This window comes from Lissotriton helveticus, chromosome 4_1 (assembly GCF_964261635.1).
Source record: "Lissotriton helveticus chromosome 4_1, aLisHel1.1, whole genome shotgun sequence".
Lineage (NCBI taxonomy): Eukaryota > Metazoa > Chordata > Amphibia > Caudata > Salamandridae > Lissotriton > Lissotriton helveticus.
The window spans coordinates 970,315,565-970,333,820 of NC_136063.1; the positions used below are offsets into that span (position 1 = coordinate 970,315,565).

General features: G+C 34.7%; 9 non-coding genes across 9 annotated transcripts; all 9 read left to right on the plus strand.

Moving 5' to 3' along the window:
• Positions 1 to 190: 190 nt before the first annotated feature.
• TRNAI-AAU (transfer RNA isoleucine (anticodon AAU)) lies at positions 191 to 264 on the plus strand. Its single transcript has one exon. It is a non-coding gene; the product is annotated as a tRNA-Ile (tRNA).
• Positions 265 to 1,051: 787 nt separating this feature from the next.
• Positions 1,052 to 1,125, plus strand: TRNAI-AAU (transfer RNA isoleucine (anticodon AAU)). Its single transcript has one exon. It is a non-coding gene; the product is annotated as a tRNA-Ile (tRNA).
• Positions 1,126 to 3,431: 2,306 nt separating this feature from the next.
• Positions 3,432 to 3,505, plus strand: TRNAI-AAU (transfer RNA isoleucine (anticodon AAU)). Its single transcript has one exon. It is a non-coding gene; the product is annotated as a tRNA-Ile (tRNA).
• Positions 3,506 to 4,085: 580 nt separating this feature from the next.
• Positions 4,086 to 4,159, plus strand: TRNAI-AAU (transfer RNA isoleucine (anticodon AAU)). Its single transcript has one exon. It is a non-coding gene; the product is annotated as a tRNA-Ile (tRNA).
• A 1,444-nt stretch (positions 4,160 to 5,603) lies between these two features.
• On the plus strand, positions 5,604 to 5,677 carry TRNAI-AAU (transfer RNA isoleucine (anticodon AAU)). The gene has a single exon. It is a non-coding gene; the product is annotated as a tRNA-Ile (tRNA).
• Positions 5,678 to 7,983: 2,306 nt separating this feature from the next.
• On the plus strand, positions 7,984 to 8,057 carry TRNAI-AAU (transfer RNA isoleucine (anticodon AAU)). Its single transcript has one exon. It is a non-coding gene; the product is annotated as a tRNA-Ile (tRNA).
• Positions 8,058 to 8,637: 580 nt separating this feature from the next.
• On the plus strand, positions 8,638 to 8,711 carry TRNAI-AAU (transfer RNA isoleucine (anticodon AAU)). Its single transcript has one exon. It is a non-coding gene; the product is annotated as a tRNA-Ile (tRNA).
• A 2,307-nt stretch (positions 8,712 to 11,018) lies between these two features.
• Positions 11,019 to 11,092, plus strand: TRNAI-AAU (transfer RNA isoleucine (anticodon AAU)). Its single transcript has one exon. It is a non-coding gene; the product is annotated as a tRNA-Ile (tRNA).
• Positions 11,093 to 12,911: 1,819 nt separating this feature from the next.
• TRNAI-GAU (transfer RNA isoleucine (anticodon GAU)) lies at positions 12,912 to 12,985 on the plus strand. The gene has a single exon. It is a non-coding gene; the product is annotated as a tRNA-Ile (tRNA).
• Positions 12,986 to 18,256: the final 5,271 nt, after the last annotated feature.

The following is an 18,256-nucleotide window of genomic DNA, read 5'->3' on the forward strand; positions in this document are numbered from 1 at the left end:
TAAGTTCTAACACTAAGTATGAAAATCTCTTTTGTATTGTAATTTTTTTAAGTCATATTAGTTTCTTCATGTTGATAATAAATAACAATAACTTCATGGTAAACTGCTGACATTAAGCTTTCCAAATGTCCTGGGTTAACTATCATTTGCCCTTCTTCATATGCTGGACCTCCAGGTAGTTGTGAAAAATGGCCTGTTAGCTCAGATGGTTAGAGCGTGGTGCTAATGACGCCAAGGTCACAGGTTCGATCCCTGTACAGGCCAAGTTTATTTGTTTGAACAAAGATGAATTTTTCTTGTGTCTCATTTTGGACTGTTTATCTCCTTGAATCAAACGCTGCTTGAAGGATTGGATGAATACATTTGATATAAATATAGAATTAATTACTATTCTTAAAGCGCCTGGAATATCTATTAATGGTTCTAAGTACTAACGCCAAGTAACTAAATCTCTTATTTATTGCAATTTATTAAGATCATTTTTGTTTAGTCTTGTTGATAATATATAAAGATACTATGAATGTAAACAGCTGAATATAAGCTTTTCAACTATCCCGGATTAACAATCAGTAGGACTTCATCATCTGCTTCATCTTTAATAGTATGCTATATATTTAGTGACTCTATTAGTTTAGTATGTTAGAGCTTGAAGTTAAAAACGCCAAGGACATACTTTCAATCAGTCTCCAAGCCAATACTTGATGCTCCTTTAATGTTGAAAATAGATGTATTTTCTACTGTATCATGTTTATCTCTATATTTCCTTTGAGGAGAAGCTGATAAAATGATTAGATGAAACAATTCAATATAGGTGATGAATATTTATTTATTGCTTAACCACATGGAAAAAACGTTAATGGTTCTAAGTTCTAACACTAAGTATGAAAATCTCTTTTGTATTGTAATTTTTTTGAAGTCATATTAGTTTCTTCATGTTGATAATATGAAAGTTAATTCATATTAAACAGCTGAAATTAAGCTTTCCAAATCTCCCGGTTGAACTATCATTAGCACTGCTTCCTGTGCTGGTCCTCCAGAATATGTGCAAATTGGCCTGTTAGCTCAGTTGGTTAGAGCGTGGTGCTAATAACGCCAAGGTCACAGGTTCGATCTCTGTACAGGCCAAGTTTATTTCTTTGAAAAAAGATGAATGTTTCTTGTGTCTCATTTTGGGCTGTTTATCTCCTTGGATCAAACGCTGCTTGAAGGACTCGATGAATACATGTGATATAATTATAGAATTAATTACTATTCTTAAAGCGCCTGGAATATCTATTAATGGTTCTAAGTTCTAACGCCAAGTAACTAAATCTCTTATTTATTGCAATTTATTGAGATCATTTTTGTTTAGTCTTGTTGATAATATATAAAGATACTATGAATATAAACAGCTGAATATAAGCTTTCCAACTATCCCGGATTAACAATCAGTAGGACTTCATCATCTGCTTCATCTTCAATAGTATGCTATATATTTAGTGACCTATTAGTTTAGTCTGTTAGAGCATGAAGTTAAAAACGCCAAGGACATACTTTCAATCGGTCTCCAAGCCAATACTTGATGCTCCTTTAATGTTGAAAATAGATGTATTTTCTACTGTATCATGTTTATCTCTATATTTCCTTTGAGAAGAAGCTGATAAAATGATTAGATGAATCAAGTCAATATAGGTGATGAATATGTATTTATTGCTTAACCACATGGAAAAAACGTTAATGGTTCTAAGTTCTAACACTAAGTATGAAAATCTCTTTTGTATTGTAATTTTTTTAAGTCATATTAGTTTCTTCATGTTGATAATATATAACAATAACTTCATGTTAAACTGCTGAAATTAAGCTTTCCAAATCTCCTTGGTTAACTATCATTTGCCCTTCTTCATTTGCTGGACCTCCAGGTAGTTGTGCAAAATGGCCTGTTAGCTCAGATGGTTAGAGCGTGGTGCTAATAACTCCAAGGTCACAGGTTCGATCCCTGTACATGCCAAGTTTAATTGTTTGAACAAGGAGGAATTTTTCTTGTGTCTCATTTTGGACTGTTTATCTTCTTGAATCACACGCTGCTTGAAGGATTGGATGGAATCAGTAGCATTTCATCATCTGCTAATTCTTCTAAAGTATTCTATATATTTAGTGAGCCTATTAGTTTAGTCTGTTAGAGCATGAAGTTAAAAACGCAAAGGACATCATTTCAATCAGTCTCCAAGCCAATATTTGATGCTCCTTTAATGTTGAAAATAGATGTATTTTCTTCTGTATCATGTTTACCTCCATATTTCCTTTGCGCAGAAGCTGATAGAATGATTTGATGAATCAATTGAATATAGGTGATGAATATTTATTTATTGCTAAACCACGTGGAAAAAACGTTACTGGTTCAAAATTCTAACACTAAGTATGGAAATCTCTTTTGTATTGCAATTTTTTTGAAGTCATATTAGTTTCTTCATGTTGATAATATGAAAGTTAATTCATATTAAACAGCTGAAATTAAGCTTTCCAAATCTCCCGGTTGAACTATCATTAGCACTGCTTCCTGTGCTGGTCCTCCTGAAGATGTGCAAATTGGCCTGTTAGCTCAGTTGGTTAGAGCGTGGTGCTAATAACGCCAAGGTCACAGGTTCGATCCCTCTACAGGCCAAGCTTAATTCTTTGAAAAAAGATGAATTTTTCTTGTGTCTCATTTTGGACTGTTTATCTCCTTGGATCAAACGCTGCTTGAAGGACTCGATGAATACATTTGATATAATTATAGAATTAATTACTATTCTTAAAGCGCCTCGAATATCTATTAATGGTTCTAAGTTCTAACGCCAAGTAACTAAATCTCTTATTTATAGCAATTTATTGAGATCATTTTTGTTTAGTCTTGTTGATAATATATAAAGATACTATGAATGTAAACAGCTGAATATAAGCTTTCCAACTATCCCGGATTAACAATCAGTAGGACTTCATCATCTGCTTCATCTTCAATAGTATGCTATATATTTAGTGACTCTATTAGTTTAGTCTGTTAGAGCATGAAGTTAAAAACGACAAGGACATACTTTCAATCAGTCTCCAAGCCAATACTTGATGCTCCTTTAATGTTGAAAATAGATGTATTTTCTACTGTATCATGTTTATCTCTATATTTCCTTTGAGGAGAAGCTGATAAAATGATTAGATGAATCAATTCAATATAGGTGATGAATATTTATTTATTGCTTAACCACATGGAAAAAACGTTAATGGTTCTAAGTTCTAACACTAAGTATGAAAATCTCTTTTGTATTGTAATTTTTTTTAAGTCATATTAGTTTCTTCATGTTGATAATATATAACAATAACTTCATGGTAAACTGCTGAAATTAAGCTTTCCAAATCTCCTGGGTTAACTATCATTTGACCTTCTTCATATGCTGGACCTCCAGGTAGTTGTGCAAAATGGCCTGTTAGCTCAGATGGTTAGAGTGTGGTGCTAATAACGCCAAGGTCACAGGTTCGATCCCTGTACAGGCCAAGTTTAATTGTTTGAACAAAGATGAATTTTTCTTGTGTCTCATTTTGGACTGTTTATCTTCTTGAATCACACGCTGCTTGAAGGATTGGATGGAATCAGTAGCATTTCATCATCTGCTAATTCTTCTAAAGTATTCTATATATTTAGTGAGCCTATTAGTTTAGTCTGTTAGAGCATGAAGTTAAAAACGCAAAGGACATAATTTCAATCAGTCTCCAAGCCAATATTTGATGCTCCTTTAATGTTGAAAATAGATGTATTTTCTTCTGTATCATGTTTACCTTCATATTTCCTTTGCGCAGAAGCTGATAGAATGATTAGATGAATCAATTGAATATAGGTGATGAATATTTATTTATTGCTAAACCACGTGGAAAAAACGTTACTGGTTCAAAATTCTAACACTAAGTATGGAAATCTCTTTTGTATTGCAATTTTTTTGAAGTCATATTAGTTTCTTCATGTTGATAATATGAAAGTTAATTCATATTAAACAGCTGAAATTAAGCTTTCCAAATCTCCCGGTTGAACTATCATTAGCACTGGTTCCTGTGCTGGTCCTCCAGAAGATGTGTTAATTGGCCTGTTAGCTCAGTTGGTTAGAGCGTGGTGCTAATAACGCCAAGGTCACAGGTTCGATCCCTGTACAGGCCAAGTTTAATTCTTTGAAAAAAGATGAATGTTTCTTGTGTCTCATTTTGGGCTGTTTACCTCCTTGGATCAAACGCTGCTTGCAGGACTCGATGAATACATTTGATATAATTATAGAATTAATTACTATTCTTAAAGCGCCTGGAATATCTATTAATGGTTCTAAGTTCTAACGCCAAGTAACTAAATCTCTTATTTATAGCAATTTATTGAGATCATTTTTGTTTAGTCTTGTTGATAATATATAAAGATACTATGAATGTAAACAGCTGAATATAAGCTTTCCAACTATCCCGGATTAACAATCAGTAGGACTTCATCATCTGCTTCATCTTCAATAGTATGCTATATATTTAGTGACTCTATTAGTTTAGTCTGTTAGAGCATGAAGTTAAAAACGCAAAGGACATAATTTCAATCAGTCTCCAAGCCAATACTTGATGCTCCTTTAATGTTGAAAATAGATGTATTTTCTTCTGTATCATGTTTACCTCCATATTTCCTTTGCGCAGAAGCTGATAGAATGATTAGATGAATCAATTGAATATAGTTGATGAATATTTATTTATTGCTAAACCACGTGGAAAAAACGTTACTGGTTCAAAATTCTAAAACTAAGTATGGAAATCTCTTTTGTATTGCAATTTTTTTGAAGTCATATTAGTTTCTTCAAGTTGATAATATATAACAATAACTTCATGGTAAACTGCTGAAATTAAGCTTTCCAAATCTCCTGGGTTAACTATCATTTGCCCTTCTTCATATGCTGGACCTCCAGGTAGTTGTGCAAAATGGCCTGTTAGCTCAGATGTTTAGAGCGTGGTGCTAATAACGCCAAGGTCACAGGTTCGATCCCTGTACAGGCCAAGTTTAATTGTTTGAACAAAGATGAATTTTTCTTGTGTCTCATTTTGGACTGTTTATCTCCTTGAATCACACGCTGCTTGAAGGATTGGATGGAATCAGTAGCATTTCATCATCTGCTAATTCTTCAAAAGTATTCTATATATTTAGTGAGCCTATTAGTTTAGTCTGTTAGAGCATGAAGTTAAAAACGCAAAGGACATAATTTCAATCAGTCTCCAAGCCAATACTTGATGCTCCTTTAATGTTGAAAATAGATGTATTTTCTTCTGTATCATGTTTACCTCCATATTTCCTTTGCGCAGAAGCTGATAGAATGATTAGATGAATCAATTGAATATAGTTGATGAATATTTATTTATTTCTAAACCACGTGGAAAAAACGTTACTGGTTCAAAATTCTAACACTAAGTATGAAAATCTCTTTTGTATTGTAATTTTTTTGAAGTCATATTAGTTTCTTCATGTTGATAATATGAAAGTTAATTCATATTAAACAGCTGAAATTAAGCTTTCCAAATCTCCCGGTTGAACTATCATTAGCACTGCTTCCTGTGCTGGTCCTCCAGAATATGTGCAAATTGGCCTGTTAGCTCAGTTGGTTAGAGCGTGGTGCTAATAACGCCAAGGTCACAGGTTCGATCTCTGTACAGGCCAAGTTTATTTCTTTGAAAAAAGATGAATGTTTCTTGTGTCTCATTTTGGGCTGTTTATCTCCTTGGATCAAACGCTGCTTGAAGGACTCGATGAATACATGTGATATAATTATAGAATTAATTACTATTCTTAAAGCGCCTGGAATATCTATTAATGGTTCTAAGTTCTAACGCCAAGTAACTAAATCTCTTATTTATTGCAATTTATTGAGATCATTTTTGTTTAGTCTTGTTGATAATATATAAAGATACTATGAATATAAACAGCTGAATATAAGCTTTCCAACTATCCCGGATTAACAATCAGTAGGACTTCATCATCTGCTTCATCTTCAATAGTATGCTATATATTTAGTGACCTATTAGTTTAGTCTGTTAGAGCATGAAGTTAAAAACGCCAAGGACATACTTTCAATCGGTCTCCAAGCCAATACTTGATGCTCCTTTAATGTTGAAAATAGATGTATTTTCTACTGTATCATGTTTATCTCTATATTTCCTTTGAGAAGAAGCTGATAAAATGATTAGATGAATCAAGTCAATATAGGTGATGAATATGTATTTATTGCTTAACCACATGGAAAAAACGTTAATGGTTCTAAGTTCTAACACTAAGTATGAAAATCTCTTTTGTATTGTAATTTTTTTAAGTCATATTAGTTTCTTCATGTTGATAATATATAACAATAACTTCATGTTAAACTGCTGAAATTAAGCTTTCCAAATCTCCTTGGTTAACTATCATTTGCCCTTCTTCATTTGCTGGACCTCCAGGTAGTTGTGCAAAATGGCCTGTTAGCTCAGATGGTTAGAGCGTGGTGCTAATAACTCCAAGGTCACAGGTTCGATCCCTGTACATGCCAAGTTTAATTGTTTGAACAAGGAGGAATTTTTCTTGTGTCTCATTTTGGACTGTTTATCTTCTTGAATCACACGCTGCTTGAAGGATTGGATGGAATCAGTAGCATTTCATCATCTGCTAATTCTTCTAAAGTATTCTATATATTTAGTGAGCCTATTAGTTTAGTCTGTTAGAGCATGAAGTTAAAAACGCAAAGGACATCATTTCAATCAGTCTCCAAGCCAATATTTGATGCTCCTTTAATGTTGAAAATAGATGTATTTTCTTCTGTATCATGTTTACCTCCATATTTCCTTTGCGCAGAAGCTGATAGAATGATTTGATGAATCAATTGAATATAGGTGATGAATATTTATTTATTGCTAAACCACGTGGAAAAAACGTTACTGGTTCAAAATTCTAACACTAAGTATGGAAATCTCTTTTGTATTGCAATTTTTTTGAAGTCATATTAGTTTCTTCATGTTGATAATATGAAAGTTAATTCATATTAAACAGCTGAAATTAAGCTTTCCAAATCTCCCGGTTGAACTATCATTAGCACTGCTTCCTGTGCTGGTCCTCCTGAAGATGTGCAAATTGGCCTGTTAGCTCAGTTGGTTAGAGCGTGGTGCTAATAACGCCAAGGTCACAGGTTCGATCCCTCTACAGGCCAAGCTTAATTCTTTGAAAAAAGATGAATTTTTCTTGTGTCTCATTTTGGACTGTTTATCTCCTTGGATCAAACGCTGCTTGAAGGACTCGATGAATACATTTGATATAATTATAGAATTAATTACTATTCTTAAAGCGCCTCGAATATCTATTAATGGTTCTAAGTTCTAACGCCAAGTAACTAAATCTCTTATTTATAGCAATTTATTGAGATCATTTTTGTTTAGTCTTGTTGATAATATATAAAGATACTATGAATGTAAACAGCTGAATATAAGCTTTCCAACTATCCCGGATTAACAATCAGTAGGACTTCATCATCTGCTTCATCTTCAATAGTATGCTATATATTTAGTGACTCTATTAGTTTAGTCTGTTAGAGCATGAAGTTAAAAACGACAAGGACATACTTTCAATCAGTCTCCAAGCCAATACTTGATGCTCCTTTAATGTTGAAAATAGATGTATTTTCTACTGTATCATGTTTATCTCTATATTTCCTTTGAGGAGAAGCTGATAAAATGATTAGATGAATCAATTCAATATAGGTGATGAATATTTATTTATTGCTTAACCACATGGAAAAAACGTTAATGGTTCTAAGTTCTAACACTAAGTATGAAAATCTCTTTTGTATTGTAATTTTTTTTAAGTCATATTAGTTTCTTCATGTTGATAATATATAACAATAACTTCATGGTAAACTGCTGAAATTAAGCTTTCCAAATCTCCTGGGTTAACTATCATTTGACCTTCTTCATATGCTGGACCTCCAGGTAGTTGTGCAAAATGGCCTGTTAGCTCAGATGGTTAGAGTGTGGTGCTAATAACGCCAAGGTCACAGGTTCGATCCCTGTACAGGCCAAGTTTAATTGTTTGAACAAAGATGAATTTTTCTTGTGTCTCATTTTGGACTGTTTATCTTCTTGAATCACACGCTGCTTGAAGGATTGGATGGAATCAGTAGCATTTCATCATCTGCTAATTCTTCTAAAGTATTCTATATATTTAGTGAGCCTATTAGTTTAGTCTGTTAGAGCATGAAGTTAAAAACGCAAAGGACATAATTTCAATCAGTCTCCAAGCCAATATTTGATGCTCCTTTAATGTTGAAAATAGATGTATTTTCTTCTGTATCATGTTTACCTTCATATTTCCTTTGCGCAGAAGCTGATAGAATGATTAGATGAATCAATTGAATATAGGTGATGAATATTTATTTATTGCTAAACCACGTGGAAAAAACGTTACTGGTTCAAAATTCTAACACTAAGTATGGAAATCTCTTTTGTATTGCAATTTTTTTGAAGTCATATTAGTTTCTTCATGTTGATAATATGAAAGTTAATTCATATTAAACAGCTGAAATTAAGCTTTCCAAATCTCCCGGTTGAACTATCATTAGCACTGGTTCCTGTGCTGGTCCTCCAGAAGATGTGTTAATTGGCCTGTTAGCTCAGTTGGTTAGAGCGTGGTGCTAATAACGCCAAGGTCACAGGTTCGATCCCTGTACAGGCCAAGTTTAATTCTTTGAAAAAAGATGAATGTTTCTTGTGTCTCATTTTGGGCTGTTTACCTCCTTGGATCAAACGCTGCTTGCAGGACTCGATGAATACATTTGATATAATTATAGAATTAATTACTATTCTTAAAGCGCCTGGAATATCTATTAATGGTTCTAAGTTCTAACGCCAAGTAACTAAATCTCTTATTTATAGCAATTTATTGAGATCATTTTTGTTTAGTCTTGTTGATAATATATAAAGATACTATGAATGTAAACAGCTGAATATAAGCTTTCCAACTATCCCGGATTAACAATCAGTAGGACTTCATCATCTGCTTCATCTTCAATAGTATGCTATATATTTAGTGACTCTATTAGTTTAGTCTGTTAGAGCATGAAGTTAAAAACGCAAAGGACATAATTTCAATCAGTCTCCAAGCCAATACTTGATGCTCCTTTAATGTTGAAAATAGATGTATTTTCTTCTGTATCATGTTTACCTCCATATTTCCTTTGCGCAGAAGCTGATAGAATGATTAGATGAATCAATTGAATATAGTTGATGAATATTTATTTATTGCTAAACCACGTGGAAAAAACGTTACTGGTTCAAAATTCTAAAACTAAGTATGGAAATCTCTTTTGTATTGCAATTTTTTTGAAGTCATATTAGTTTCTTCAAGTTGATAATATATAACAATAACTTCATGGTAAACTGCTGAAATTAAGCTTTCCAAATCTCCTGGGTTAACTATCATTTGCCCTTCTTCATATGCTGGACCTCCAGGTAGTTGTGCAAAATGGCCTGTTAGCTCAGATGTTTAGAGCGTGGTGCTAATAACGCCAAGGTCACAGGTTCGATCCCTGTACAGGCCAAGTTTAATTGTTTGAACAAAGATGAATTTTTCTTGTGTCTCATTTTGGACTGTTTATCTCCTTGAATCACACGCTGCTTGAAGGATTGGATGGAATCAGTAGCATTTCATCATCTGCTAATTCTTCAAAAGTATTCTATATATTTAGTGAGCCTATTAGTTTAGTCTGTTAGAGCATGAAGTTAAAAACGCAAAGGACATAATTTCAATCAGTCTCCAAGCCAATACTTGATGCTCCTTTAATGTTGAAAATAGATGTATTTTCTTCTGTATCATGTTTACCTCCATATTTCCTTTGCGCAGAAGCTGATAGAATGATTAGATGAATCAATTGAATATAGTTGATGAATATTTATTTATTTCTAAACCACGTGGAAAAAACGTTACTGGTTCAAAATTCTAACACTAAGTATGGAAATCTCTTTTGTATTGCAATTTTTTTGAAGTCATATTAGTTTCTTCAAGTTGATAATATGAAAGTTAATTCATATTAAACAGCTGAAATTAAGCTTTCCAAATCTCCCGGTTGAACTATCATTAGCACTGCTTCCTGTGCTGGTCCTCCAGAAGATGTGCAAATTGGCCTGTTAGCTCAGTTGGTTATCGAGTGGTACTAATAATGCCAAGGTCACAGGTTCGATCCCTGTACAGGCCAAGTTTAATTCTTTGAAAAAAGATGAATTTTTCTTGTGTCTCATTTTGAACTGTTTATCTCCTTGGATCAAACGCTGCTTGAAGGATTGGATGAATGCATTTGATATAATTATAGAATTAATTACTATTCTTAAAGCGCCTGGAATATCTATTAATGGTTCTAAGTTCTAACGCCAAGTAACTAAATCTCTTATTTATTGCAATTTATTGAGATAATTTTTGTTTAGTCTTGTTGATAATATATAAAGATACTATGAATGTAAACAGCTGAATATACGCTTTCCAACTATCCCGGATTAACAATCAGTAGGACTTCATCATCTGCTTCATCTTCAATAGTATGCTATATATTTAGTGACCTATTAGTTTAGTCTGTTAGAGCATGAAGTTAAAAACGCCAAGGACATACTTTCAATCGGTCTCCAAGCCTATACTTGATGCTCCTTTAATGTTGAAAATAGATGTATTTTCTACTGTATCATGTTTATCTCTATATTTCCTTTGAGGAGAAGCTGATAAAATGATTAGATGAATCAAGTCAATATAGGTGATGAATATTTATTTATTGCTTAACCACATGGAAAAAACGTTAATGGTTCTAAGTTCTAACACTAAGTATGAAAATCTCTTTTGTATTGTAATTTTTTTTAAGTCATATTAGTTTCTTCATGTTGATAACATATAACAATAACTTCATGGTAAACTGCTGAAATTAAGCTTTCCAAATCTCCTGGGTTAACTATCATTTGCCCTTCTTCATTTGCTGGACCTCCAGGTAGTTGCGCAAAATGGCCTGTTAGCTCAGATGGTTAGAGCGTGGTGCTAATAACGCCAAGGTCACAGGTTCGATCCCTGTACAGGCCAAGTTTAATTGTTTGAACAAAGAGGAATTTTTCTTGTGTCTCATTTTGGACTGTTTATCTTCTTGAATCACACGCTGCTTGAAGGATTGGATGGAATCAGTAGCATTTCATCATCTGCTAATTCTTCTAAAGTATTCTATATATTTATTGAGCCTATTAGTTTAGTCTGTTAGAGCATGAAGTTAAAAACGCAAAGGACATCATTTCAATCAGTCTCCAAGCCAATATTTGATGCTCCTTTAATGTTGAAAATAGATGTATTTTCTTCTGTATCATGTTTACCTCCATATTTCCTTTGCGCAGAAGCCGATAGAATGATTTGATGAATCAATTGAATATAGGTGATGAATATTTATTTATTGCTAAACTACGTGGAAAAAACGTTACTGGTTCAAAATTCTAACACTAAGTATGGAAATCTCTTTGTATTGCAATTTTTTTGAAGTCATATTAGTTTCTTCATGTTGATAATATGAAAGTTAATTCATATTAAACAGCTGAAATTAAGCTTTCCAAATCTCCCGGTTGAACTATCATTAGCACTGCTTCCTGTGCTGGTCCTCCAGAAGATGTGCAAATTGGCCTGTTAGCTCAGTTGGTTAGAGCGTGGTGCTAATAACGCCAAGGTCACAGGTTCGATCCCTCTACAGGCCAAGCTTAATTCTTTGAAAAAAGATGAATTTTTCTTGTGTCTCATTTTGGACTGTTTATCTCCTTGGATCAAACGCTGCTTGAAGGACTCGATGAATACATTTGATATAATTATAGAATTAATTACTATTCTTAAAGCGCCTGGAATATCTATTAATGGTTCTAAGTTCTAACGCCAAGTAACTAAATCTCTTATTTATTGCAATTTATTGAGATCATTTTTGTTTAGTCTTGTTGATAATATATAAAGATACTATGAATGTAAACAGCTGAATATAAGCTTTCCAACTATCCCGGATTAACAATCAGTAGGACTTCATCATCTGCTTCATCTTCAATAGTATGCTATATATTTAGTGACTCTATTAGTTTAGTCTGTTAGAGCATGAAGTTAAAAACGACAAGGACATACTTTCAATCAGTCTCCAAGCCAATACTTGATGCTCCTTTAATGTTGAAAATAGATGTATTTTCTACTCTATCATGTTTATCTCTATATTTCCTTTGAGAAGAAGCTGATAAAATGATTAGATGAATCAATTCAATATAGGTGATGAATATTTATTTATTGCTTAACCACATGGAAAAAATGTTAATGGTTCTAAGTTCTAACACTAAGTATGAAAATCTCTTTTGTATTGTAATTTTTTTTAAGTCATATTAGTTTCTTCATGTTGATAATATATAACAATAACTTCATGGTAAACTGCTGAAATTAAGCTTTCCAAATCTCCTGGGTTAACTATCATTTGCCCTTCTTCATATGCTGGACCTCCAGGTAGTTGTGCAAAATGGCCTGTAAGCTCAGATGGTTAGAGCGTGGTGCTAATAACGCCAAGGTCACAGGTTCGATCCCTGTACAGGCCAAGTTTAATTGTTTAAACAAAGATGAATTTTTCTTGTGTCTCATTTTGGTCTGTTTATCTCCTTGAATCACACGCTGCTTGAAGGATTGGATGGAATCAGTAGCATTTCATCATCTGCTAATTCTTCAAAAGTATTCTATATATTTAGTGAGCCTATTAGTTTAGTCAAAATAGTTTCTTCATGTTGATAATATATAACAATAACTTCATGGTAAACTGCTGAAATTAAGCTTTCCAAATCTCCTGGGTTAACTATCATTTGCCCTTCTTCATTTGCTGGACCTCCAGGTAGTTGTGCAAAATGGCCTGTTAGCTCAGATGGTTAGAGCGTGGTGCTGATAACGCCAAGGTCGCAGGTTAGATCCCTGTACAGGCCAAGTTTAATTGTTTGAACAAAGATGAATTTTTCTTGTGTCTCATTTTGGACTGTTTATCTCCTTGAATCACTCGCTGCTTGAAGGATTGGATGGAATCAGTAGCATTTCATCATCTGCTAATTTTTCAAAAGTATTCTATATATTCAGTGAGCCTATTAGTTTAGTCTGTTAGAGCATGAAGTTAAAAACGCAAAGGACATAATTTCAATCAGTCTCCAAGCCAATACTTGATGCTCCTTTAATGTTGAAAATAGATGTATTTTCTCCTGTATCATGTTTATCTCCATATTTCCTTTGCGCAGAAGCTGATAGAATGATTAGATGAATCAATTGAATATAGGTGATGAATATTTATTTATTGCTAAACCACGTGGAAAAAACGTTACTGTTTCAAAATTCTAACACTAAGTATGGAAATCTCTTTTGTATTGCAATTTTTTTGAAGTCATATTAGTTTCTTCATGTTGATAATATGAAAGTTAATTCATATTAAACAGCTGAAATTAAGCTTTCCAAATCTCCCAGTTGAACTATCATTAGCACTGCTTCCTGTGCTGATCCTCCAGAAGATGTGCAAATTTGCCTGTTAGCTCAGTTGGTTAGAGCGTGGTGCTAATAACGCCAAGGTCACAGGTTCGATCCCTGTACAGGCCAAGTTTAATTCTTTGAAAAAAGAGGAATTTTTCTTGTGTCTCATTTTGGACTGTTTATCTCGTTGGATCAAACGCTGCTTGAAGGATTGGATGAATACATTTGATATAATTATAGAATTAATTACTATTCCTAAAGCGCCTGGAATATCTATTAATGGTTCTAAGTTCTAACGCAAAGTAACTAAATCTCTTATTTATTGCAATTTATTGAGATCATTTTTGTTTAGTCTTGTTGATAATATATAAAGATATATGAATGTAAACAGCTAAATATAAGCTTTCCAACTATCCCGGATTAACAATCAGTAGGACTTCATCATCTGCTTAATCTTCAATAGTATGCTATATATTTAGTGAGACTATTAGTTTAGTCTGTTAGAGCATGAATTTAAAAACGCCAAGGACATACTTTCAATCAGTCTCCAAGCCAATACTTGATGCTCCTTTAATGTTGGAAATAGATGTATTTTCTACTGTATCATGTTTATCTCTATATTTCCTTTGAGGAGAAGCTGATAAAATGATTAGATGAATCAATTCAATATCGGTGATGAATATTTATTTATTGCTTAACCACATGGAAAAAACGTTAATGGTTCTAAGTTCTAACACTAAGTATGAAAATCTCTTTTGTATTGCAATTTTTTTGAAGTCATATTAGTTTCCTCATGTTGATAATATGAAAGTTAATTCATATTAAACAGCTGAAATTAAGCTTTCCAAATCTCCCGGTTGAACTATCATTAGCACTGCTTCCTGTGCTGGTCCTCCAGATGATGTGCAAATTGGCCTGCTAGCTCAGTTGGTTAGAGCCTGGTGCTAATAACGCCAAGGTCACAGGTTCGATCCCTGTACAGGCCAAGTTTAATTCTTTGAAAAAAGATGAATTTTTCTTGTGTCTCATTTTGGACTGTTTACCTCCTTGAATCACACGCTGCTTGAAGGATTGGATGGAATCAGTAGCATTTCATCATCTGCTAATTCTTCAAAAGTATTCTATATATTTAGTGAGCCTATTAGTTTAGTCTGTTAGAGCATGAAGTTAAAAACGCAAAGGACATAATTTCAATCAGTCTCCAAGCCAATACTTGATGCTCCTTTAATGTTGAAAATAGATGTATTTTCTTCTGTATCATGTTTACCTCCATATTTCCTTTGCGCAGAAGCTGATAGAATGATTAGATGAATCAATTGAATATAGGTGATGAATATTTATTTATTGCTAAACCACTTGGAAAAAACGTTAGTGGTTCAAAATTCTAACACTAAGTATGGAAATCTCTTTTGTATTGCAATTTTTTTGAAGTCATATTAGTTTCTTCATGTTGATAATATGAAAGTTAATTCATATTAAACAGCTGAAATTAAGCTTTCCAAATATCCCGGTTGAACTATCTGTACAAATCCACGGGATGCAAGGTGATAGATCAAAAGTAGTTTATTAGAACGGGCAATACTGGTACAACCGTCTGTTCAAGTCGTGGTCCAAGCCAGAGTGCTCCGCCTGTGGAATGCACTCGGAGAACACAACAGGATTCCAAGAATCCATAGTAACAGAACTTAGGAGATAAACATAACATAAGTGGAAATACAATCTAACAGAGACAAGTGAAATGTATAGAATACTACATCACCTCCTTTTCTCAAAGAAACAAAAACTTTTTAAAAACAAAATAGAAAAAACAAAGAAAACAAAAGAAAAACAAACAGATAAAGAAATATTACTTTCTAAACCTCAAAGGTCTATTAACAATGCGAGAACTCTTCCTGACACTGAAGTCGGTGGCAGGAGCCTTGGTGGGAAAGGAACTTGTGGAAGCTTTTGAGGAGACAGGTGAGGTTGAGGATGCTTTTGTGACGACAGGAGTACTACTAACAACCGTAGCAACTCTGTTCAAATTCCACCAGAAACCTCCCTCAACTTGTACAGCATTTCCCACAATTTTAACCACTTTTACAGGAGATCCAAACTTGCTGTCCCCTTTGTTGACATGGATAGATTTTCTAATCCTCACACAGTCTCCAACTTCCAAAACACTCTCTTTCATACCCTTCCTAACATCAAAATTACCCTTTTGCTTGGACTGGGCATGCAGAACATTACTCTTTACAATGGACATGAGACTCGAGACATCAGAACTAGACTTCATCCACTTAGACATCCACCCAGGACAAAACGAAGTGTTTGGCTTTCGACCTCTCATTAACTCAAAGGGAGATACCTTAGTGGAAGAGTGAGGAGTGGTCCTATAAAACCAAATCATGCTCTCCAACGCTTTGCTGACCTCAACATTACTACTCCTAGCCCACTTCACACAGTCGCCAATAACTCTGTTCATCCTCTCGACAAGACCATTCCCTTGAGGATGATAGAGAGAACTCTCGACATGCTTCACACCTGAACTGGACAGAAAGCCAACAAACTCATGACTCATAAATTGTTTCCCATTGTCGGAAACCAACACTTCAGGAAAACCTTCCCTACTCCAAATATCGCACAAGAATTCAATGACACTTTTCGTATCAGCATCTTTAACCAATTTATACTCCGGCCACTTGGAGGCATAATCAATCAAGACTAGAATGAACCTGGAACAGCAACTCAGCATCGAATAAGGTCCCATGATATCAATAACTTGTTTAGCCCAAGGACGATCCGGGCACTCAACCGGCATAAGAGGAGGAACCGAAGTCTTGAGACTCTTATCTGAAGATTTACAGATACAACAGTCAGCAACAAAAAGATCAATATCCGAATCCATAGCGGGCCACCAGAACATTTCACGAATCCTACGTTTACTAAGTGAACAACCAAGATGACCCTCATGAGCCTTCATAATGATATCTTTTCTAAATGCAAATGGAGGAATGATCTTATCATTACGAAGTAAAATCCCATCTTCAATGGAGATCTCATGCCCAACCTTAGAAAAGGGTTGAAGAGAAGAAGACAAGACCTTCTCACGTGGCCAGCCCAACTTAACAAAATTACAAATATCCTGAAGAACACTATCTTGTTCAAAAGCCTTCCTCCACTCCACTTCAGAACAAACTTGTAGTTCAGGGATGTCTACACAGGCAATCAAACAATCATCACAGTCCTCCTCAATGAGATCGGAAAAGGAAATGTCAACATCATCATCACGCACAGCAGGTGGAAATCGGGACAAAAAATCTGCCCTTATGTTTTTGCCACCAGCAATATACACAACATCAAAATGGTACTGCAAAAGCCTGGTCACAATCCTCAAAATCCTAGGTGTGCAACATTTAGTAAGACCACCACCCAAAATGTTGACCAAAGGTTTGTGGTCAGTTTGAAGTAAGAAACGCCTTCCCCAAATGAACGGTCTAAACTTCTCAATAGCCCATGTACAAGCCAAAAGTTCTTTCTCTATAACAGAGTATTGAACCTCAGCAGATCTCATAACTCTGGATGCAAAACTGATAGTTCTTTCAACTCCACCCTCACTTTGTGTTAAGGTAGCACCAAGACCAACCTGACTTGCATCAACAGTCAAACAGCACGGCAAAGCAGGGTCAAAAGGTTTAATAACAGAATCAGACATCAAAAGCCTTGATGCATTGCTCGCACCAAACAAATTTCACTCCCTTTTTCAACAGGTTACTAATAGGACGCACGATGGTCGCGTAATGGGGAATAAACCTGGAGTAGTATTCACAAATACCTAGAAGAGACTTAACTCCGGTCTTGTCAGACGGAATTGGAGCTTTGGAAATAGCCTCCAAAAGTCCAGGTCTAGGCTTTATTCCGTCTTGTGTCAAAATATGACCAAGGTACTCAACTTCTGTACACATAAACTTACACTTCTCCAATTTCAACACTACACCATGATCTTGAAACAAACCCAAAACATTATCAAGGACCGAATCATGAGAAGAAACGTCCTTGCCAAAAATCAAAACATCATCTTGAAAAACAGTCACTCCCTTAACACCTTCCAAGATATTACCCATAACTCTCTGAAAAACCGACGCGGCCGAAGCTAGGCCAAAAGGCATACGTCGATACTGAAAAGTGCCTAAAGGAGAGATAAAAGCAGTCAAGTGACGGGAATCAGGATGCAGTTCGACCTGGTGGTAAGCACTGGCTAAATCCAGTTTAGTGAAAAACTTTGCACCTTTAGTGGCTGCAAGAAGATCATTAATCCGGGGAAGAGGATGAGAATCCACCCAGATTACCTTGTTATCAGAGCGAAGGTCCACACAGACCCTAAGTTTACCATCCCTCTTCCGAGCTACGACTAAAGGCGAAAGCCAAAGGGAAGTCTCTGCAGGCTCTATCACACCATTCTCACACAACATCTCAAGTTCCTTCTTCAAATCATCCCTGACACTGAAGGGCACACCCCGAAGCTTATGTTTAACAGGTGTTGACCCCTCTTTAACAATAATCTTGTGTTTGAACCCTTTTATTTTTCCCAAACTGGAACTAAACACAGAAGGAAACTTGCACCTTAGCATTTGTAAATAGTCAGAGCAGCTAGCAACAAAAACTTGTTCTTTTCGCACCTGGCTTAAGCATCATACCAAAAAGACCCTGATGGAACCAGCCCAAAATGTTGAGCCCTTTAATCGCAACATAGATTTTCCCTCT